The sequence below is a fragment of the Oreochromis aureus genome, linkage group 4 (assembly GCF_013358895.1).
Source record: "Oreochromis aureus strain Israel breed Guangdong linkage group 4, ZZ_aureus, whole genome shotgun sequence".
Taxonomy (NCBI): domain Eukaryota; kingdom Metazoa; phylum Chordata; class Actinopteri; order Cichliformes; family Cichlidae; genus Oreochromis; species Oreochromis aureus.
Genome location: NC_052945.1, coordinates 32,701,495 through 32,707,245, shown reverse-complemented (window position 1 = coordinate 32,707,245; position 5,751 = coordinate 32,701,495). Strand labels below are relative to the sequence as shown.

Below are 5,751 nucleotides of genomic sequence, written 5' to 3'. Positions count from 1 at the left end.
GGGTTGTGAGAACGTCTGTGTTGTATGTAGAAGCCATGTCTGAAGTTCACTCTGACGCCTCTGTCTTTCTAAAGGGAGGGACAGTAACTGTGTGTGAACATGTAAGCGTGGAAAACATGCAGATGTTAAGATTAACAGCAGCAGTATTTTGTCTGTATCCGCTATTGTAGAAATTTATCTCATGTAAACAATACCGTAGTAAATCTCCGTTTTCCTCATCCACACCTAAATGCAAAAACAGAGTTTTCAAAAATTTCGACTCTGCAGGGAGGTGTTTTTTTTTTTTTTTTTTTTTATAAATCTCTGTCTTCAGTGACCCAAAACGCTGTTTACGTGTGGACAAAAGGCCCCCCAAAAAATGCATTTTCAAAAATACCTGTGTACGTGTGCCTTCAGTCTTCCCGTTTATTGTGGCGTCGTCACCATCAAACCTTCTCAGTGCTGTGCTTTTCTTCTTTCCTAGTTACCCAGTTTAGTTCGCTATTTTTCATGTTTCTAGTTTCTTGTTTCTGGTCTAGTTTTTTTTTCCATGTATTCTTTGTGGAGTTTTCCCAGCAAATAAAGCTGTCGTTTTAAGTTTACTTTTCTGCGTTCTGAGATTTGTGTTCTTCCTCCTGTCTGCCACAGCCTGCACATTGACAATTTCAGTCCTTTCACTAACAAAAACGATCTGTCTTTTTTTTTTTTTTTTTTTTTTTTTTTTTTAACCATTTCATTATTATGTTGCAAAAAACACAATCTGTTTACTGAAACCACGTAACTTGTTTGGGTAAATACTGGATTAATTTTAGTCTCTAACTATAGCAGGCTGGATTGATACAAAGACGCACCTTTGAATCTTGAATTGTAGAATGCACAATATTGATCATGTGATTATTGTGGAGAATTGAAAAAACATCGTACTGATCTCAAACAGTATTTGTATCAATCCCTTCATATGGGGTGTCAGTAAGTAGATGAGTACAGAACAGGTGTAACAATGCTTCTTCCACATCTGTGCTTACACGACTTTAATATGTAGGTAGTTGCTCACAGATTGCAGGATCTTGACTATAAAGTCTGAAAATGGCCCGCTGCTTATCAGAGCATGGTTAGGAATCCCCTATAGCTGATGACAAGTTCATAAAGTTCACATCTAATGATATGTATTTCTGTTTATCATTTCTTCTAAGGTCACACAGGTGACTTCAATTTACATCACAGTAGAACCATAACTTTCATGTACATGACTGTTCTGTTTACAGTTACTTTTTGATGGATTCCCAGCTATGACAATTTCACCCTGGTAACAGCACTATGTGAAAAGCCTTTAGAACAGGGGTCTCAAACTCCAGTCTTCGACGGTCCGTGTCCTGAAACTTTTCCATGTGTCCCTGTTGCAACACACCTGAATACAATTAGTAGGTCATTAGCAAGACTCTATAGACCTTGACTGCATGCTGAGGTGGCAATTCAGCCATTTGATTCATGTTACAGCAGCTCATGAGTGATTGAACATGGTGCAATAAAAGTACTTTTTTCTAGAAGTACATTTTTCCAAACACCTACATTTAGTTAAATTTACTTGAGTAGGGTTAGGGGTTGCCACTTCATATTTACAATTTGGTGGTGCAACAATTGCAGGTATAATTAATTGGTTTGCTTATTGCAATGTGTAGGACCTTCTGTGACAAACTACTGGTTTGCAATTATGGGAGGGGGTGTTACGGCCCTCGCAGGGCCTCCTCCTGAAATTGCCCTTGTGTAGGTGTGTCCTGCCATCTCTCCTGCCTTAGGTGCCACCTTGTTTTGTACAGCTGACTCCCATCAGCAATTAAGAGTACTTAAGGCCAGAGAAAGGTGAGCTCTCGTGCCAGAGAGCCTTGAGCTGTGTGTATGGTGGTTGAGTGTGTGCCTGCTGTGGAGAGGCGTGTGTTGTGTTCTTTTGCTTTTCTTTCTTTTCCTTTTTTTTCTTTCTTTGACAAGCCGCTATCACCTTTTAGTCTGTCTTTGCTTAGTGTATTATTGGAAACTCAAATTTAACCATTTTGCTTCCCTGTTTTCTTTTCCATCCTGGATACCTTTTGTTACTTTCCCTCATCCCCTGGACCTTTTTAGGGGAATGCAACAGTCAGGTCAAAGCTTTCTGGACAGAAATATTTTAACAATGTTAAATATTTTGTACATGAAAGACAACATTCAGTATGAATTATTCTTTTTACCTGGTTAAATGCCACCCCACCAATTTAAACAGCTGAAACTGTTAGTAGTCCTTGTGGATAACATTTGTCTATATGTACACAGCCTGCATCCAACTGTTCTTTAAAGACTGTATTAACCATGCTTTTCGGTTTCATTTCATAAACACAACACTGTATGCATTTCCAACTCTTTATTGCAATGCTTTTCACATAAATATTACACATTTGAAAACTCTTTAAACTGCAGGGGCTTTTCTTTGGTGTTTGTTTTGTGTGGGGTTTTGTTTGTGTGTGGTGTGTTTGTGTTGTTGTGGTGTGTGTGTTTTTTTTTTTTTTTTTTTTTTTTTTTTTTTCCCCCCCCCTGAACATTCTCAACAACACACAAACCACAAATACTTCCATACTCATGCTGACTTTATGTCAGTAATTTGCTTCCCTCTGATTTTAATATTCGCTATGGCTTTTTCCAGGTCCTTGTCAAACGGTTTCCACATGTCTGTATCGATATACAGGCTTTCTCCACTTTCCAACAGTACCTCTAGTTGGTTGGACGTGTCAGTAGTGGGCCACGCCAATGACATTGACCTGTGCTCTGTCCTCTTTTGTCTGTCAGTACATCACAAGCAAATATTTAGCCTTGTAAACTTTACCTTTTTTCATCCAAAAACAACAAATATTCTTAATATCACATTGCTATTACATGTTGGTACAAACATATGGCTTCTTCATACTTAAATCTTTGTCTATGACGTGGTGTGCAGCTGTGAGCCATAAGCAGACTGTTTCAGCTTCACATGGGATACCTTTTATGGGGTTTTCTACATGAAAGTGGTGAATAGCTGCCTCTCTCCAGAGAGACAGTCATGGCATAATTATCCTGAAATCACAAACATGACAGAATGGAAGATTCATTAATTGACAAATACAAAAAGCCACTCGCTACCAAAATAAAGGCCACAAACCTAATACAATCTGCTCCTCTACCACCAATCTCAATTATGCCAAATGACTTTGGCCACTTTCAATATCATACCTCCGTTGCACCATTACCTGCTTTAGCTGCAGGTGTGTGGTGTGTTTTTGTTTTTTTTGTTTGTTTTTATTTAATAGGTTGTGTGAGGGGAAACAAGTTCCTTACTCACTGCCGAACACTGAAAAGTCCATTAAAATATAATGTCAGAGTGATGAATACATCCATGATGGGTCTTTCTTTATTCACTACTGTCTGTTGTTGTTGTTGTTGTTGTTGTTGTTGTTGTTGTTGTTGTTGTTGTTGTTGTTGTTGTTGACGTTGTTGTTGTTGTTGACGTTGTTGTTGTTGTTGACGTTGTTGTTGGAGACACAATACATTTCATAATTTTCTTTGAACCCATCCTTGAGTAACGGCAACATCAATGTCCAATTTAGAACTTTTATTAATCCCTCAGGTAGCTCCTCGGGGAAATTCAGTTTCCAATAACAGCAGAACACAGACAGAAATTAGAATAAAATAAATTAAGGGGGGGGGGGGAGAAAAATGTGTGGCAGCCAGAATGTTAACAGGTGAACGTAACAGTCAGGTCAAATCTTTTAGTTTGAAAACAAATGATTGATTTTACTTGTAAATACATACAAACACTAATGGCTTCTAAAACCTAAAGCAATATCAATTCTGATGGCTGCACAAATGCTAACCTCCCCTTCTATTGTCATAAGCCCCACATTTGTTGAGCTCATCTTCAGGTTAGTCAAAGGAGCCAGGGGATGCAAAAGATCCTCAGCTTTTACAAAAACGTCTTCTGCAAAAGGACGGGCAGGTGCCTTGAAAAACTGGGTCCGTGCTATGATGTCTGTCTTTAGGTGGAGCTTTACCTCTTAGATTATGCCCCCTCATTATATGAGACCCCACTTTCGAGAAACTCCTCAAACAGTTATTTTTACTACCATCTCCCCATCGGTGATGGTTGCCAGCTTTACTACACTTTATGAGTGGTTTAACCACTTCCTCTTTCGGGTCCCAGGTGAACACCGTGAGCTGGTCGCAGGGTTTCAAAACCCGAATATGCAAAGGTGGGGGCTGGAAATAAGGCTGGTTGGCAATTAACTTCATCAAGGCCATTCGGGGGGGGACACAAACACATTCACAGGTTAATACATTTCTGCCATATCCAATTCTGTCATCATCATCATACAGTAACAACTGTTGCTTTTATGTAGTCTCTTTGCATTTTCATATAAAACAAACACATTAACATTTTAAAGCCTCAGTGTGTTTGAGGTTCTTGCTGAAAAACTACAGCCCCCAAATCATTACAGTATTTCTCTGAAAATATAAACTGTCAAGGAGTAGAACCCAATTGCAGGACTCTGATGTAAAGCGATCTATTTCCCCAGAAATCCAATCATGTAAACTGATCAGTGGGAGGTTAAATGGACAAATGTGTAAAAGGACAAATATCAATTTTAGTCAGCATAAAGATCAATTTGATGCTTTAAGGGGAAGTTTAGACTAACAAATGGTATAGCCAATTTCTTTCTGCTAAGATATTCACAAACAAGTAATGCTAATGTTTACATTGTGAAACTTTCACTCAAACTGATTGTTTTAATACAGTCACAGGGCCTTTCATTTATGCACTAGGCCCAACTGACACACATGCTTGAAAAATAATGTGTAACCTATTGGAAGAATGAAGTGGATCTGTCACTTACTACTTGGTCTGTAGGTTGAGACGGGATCTCAACACTTGGTGTCTGCAACAAAAGACAATATGTCAGAAACATTCTGTACTATAAATTCTGACTAGTTTAATTAAACTACAGATCATACTTGTTTCAGTGAACATTATTCACAGGAGGATCTGAGTTCCTTATACCAGACTCTATAGAAACTGTTAACACTGTACAGCTCTGCTGCTCTACAATATGAGGACAATGTAACACACACTAGAGTCGTTGGTCCTACCGTATGAGGACGTCTACAGAAACACACTCATCCTTCACAGCAAGGGTGTAGATTTGGTTTCGGCATTGGTGGGGACGGATGATTCAACCACTGAACCCTGCCCTGTTTCTGGTTTTCCCCCCTTTTTGTCTTTTGCTTCTTGATTTTTTTTTTATTTTTTTAATTTATTTATTTTTTTTAAAAAAAGGAGAAATACACTTGCCTACATATGCTATTCTACATGCTTTTAAACCATTTAAAATTACAATTCATAGTTTTATATGTGAATTATATAAATGTTAAATTGTCACCTAACAAATAGGACATACATGACAATAAGAATAAAATGTGTAGCTGCTTCAGTGTTTCTGTCACTTTGTGCAGATCTTGACTCATCAGTATGTTTGTAGGGTGAGTGCATTTTTAAAACAATTTGTGCAAACTGCACTACAAGGTGGAATATTTGCAAAATCATGACTACCTCATGATATTTTGTCTCAAATCAACCCTATGAATATGTCAGTACCACTAGGATGAAATTATTGTGCCATCAACATTTTAACGTTAGACATATAATTTTAACAGCCTCTGTAAACTAATATCCTGGCTTGCTCGAGGCTGCCGTTTTCTGACACTTTAAATCAATAT

At 38.1% G+C, this 5,751-nt stretch overlaps 1 long non-coding RNA gene across 1 annotated transcript; it reads right to left on the bottom strand.

Annotated features, from left to right (window-relative positions):
- Window positions 1-2,502: 2,502 nt before the first annotated feature.
- On the bottom strand, window positions 2,503-4,548 carry LOC120439823. The gene is made up of 2 exons (XR_005612801.1): window positions 2,984-4,548; window positions 2,503-2,786 (listed from the first exon to the last, which is right to left on the bottom strand). It is a non-coding gene; the product is annotated as an uncharacterized LOC120439823 (long non-coding RNA).
- Between the last annotated feature and the right edge of the window lie 1,203 nt (window positions 4,549-5,751).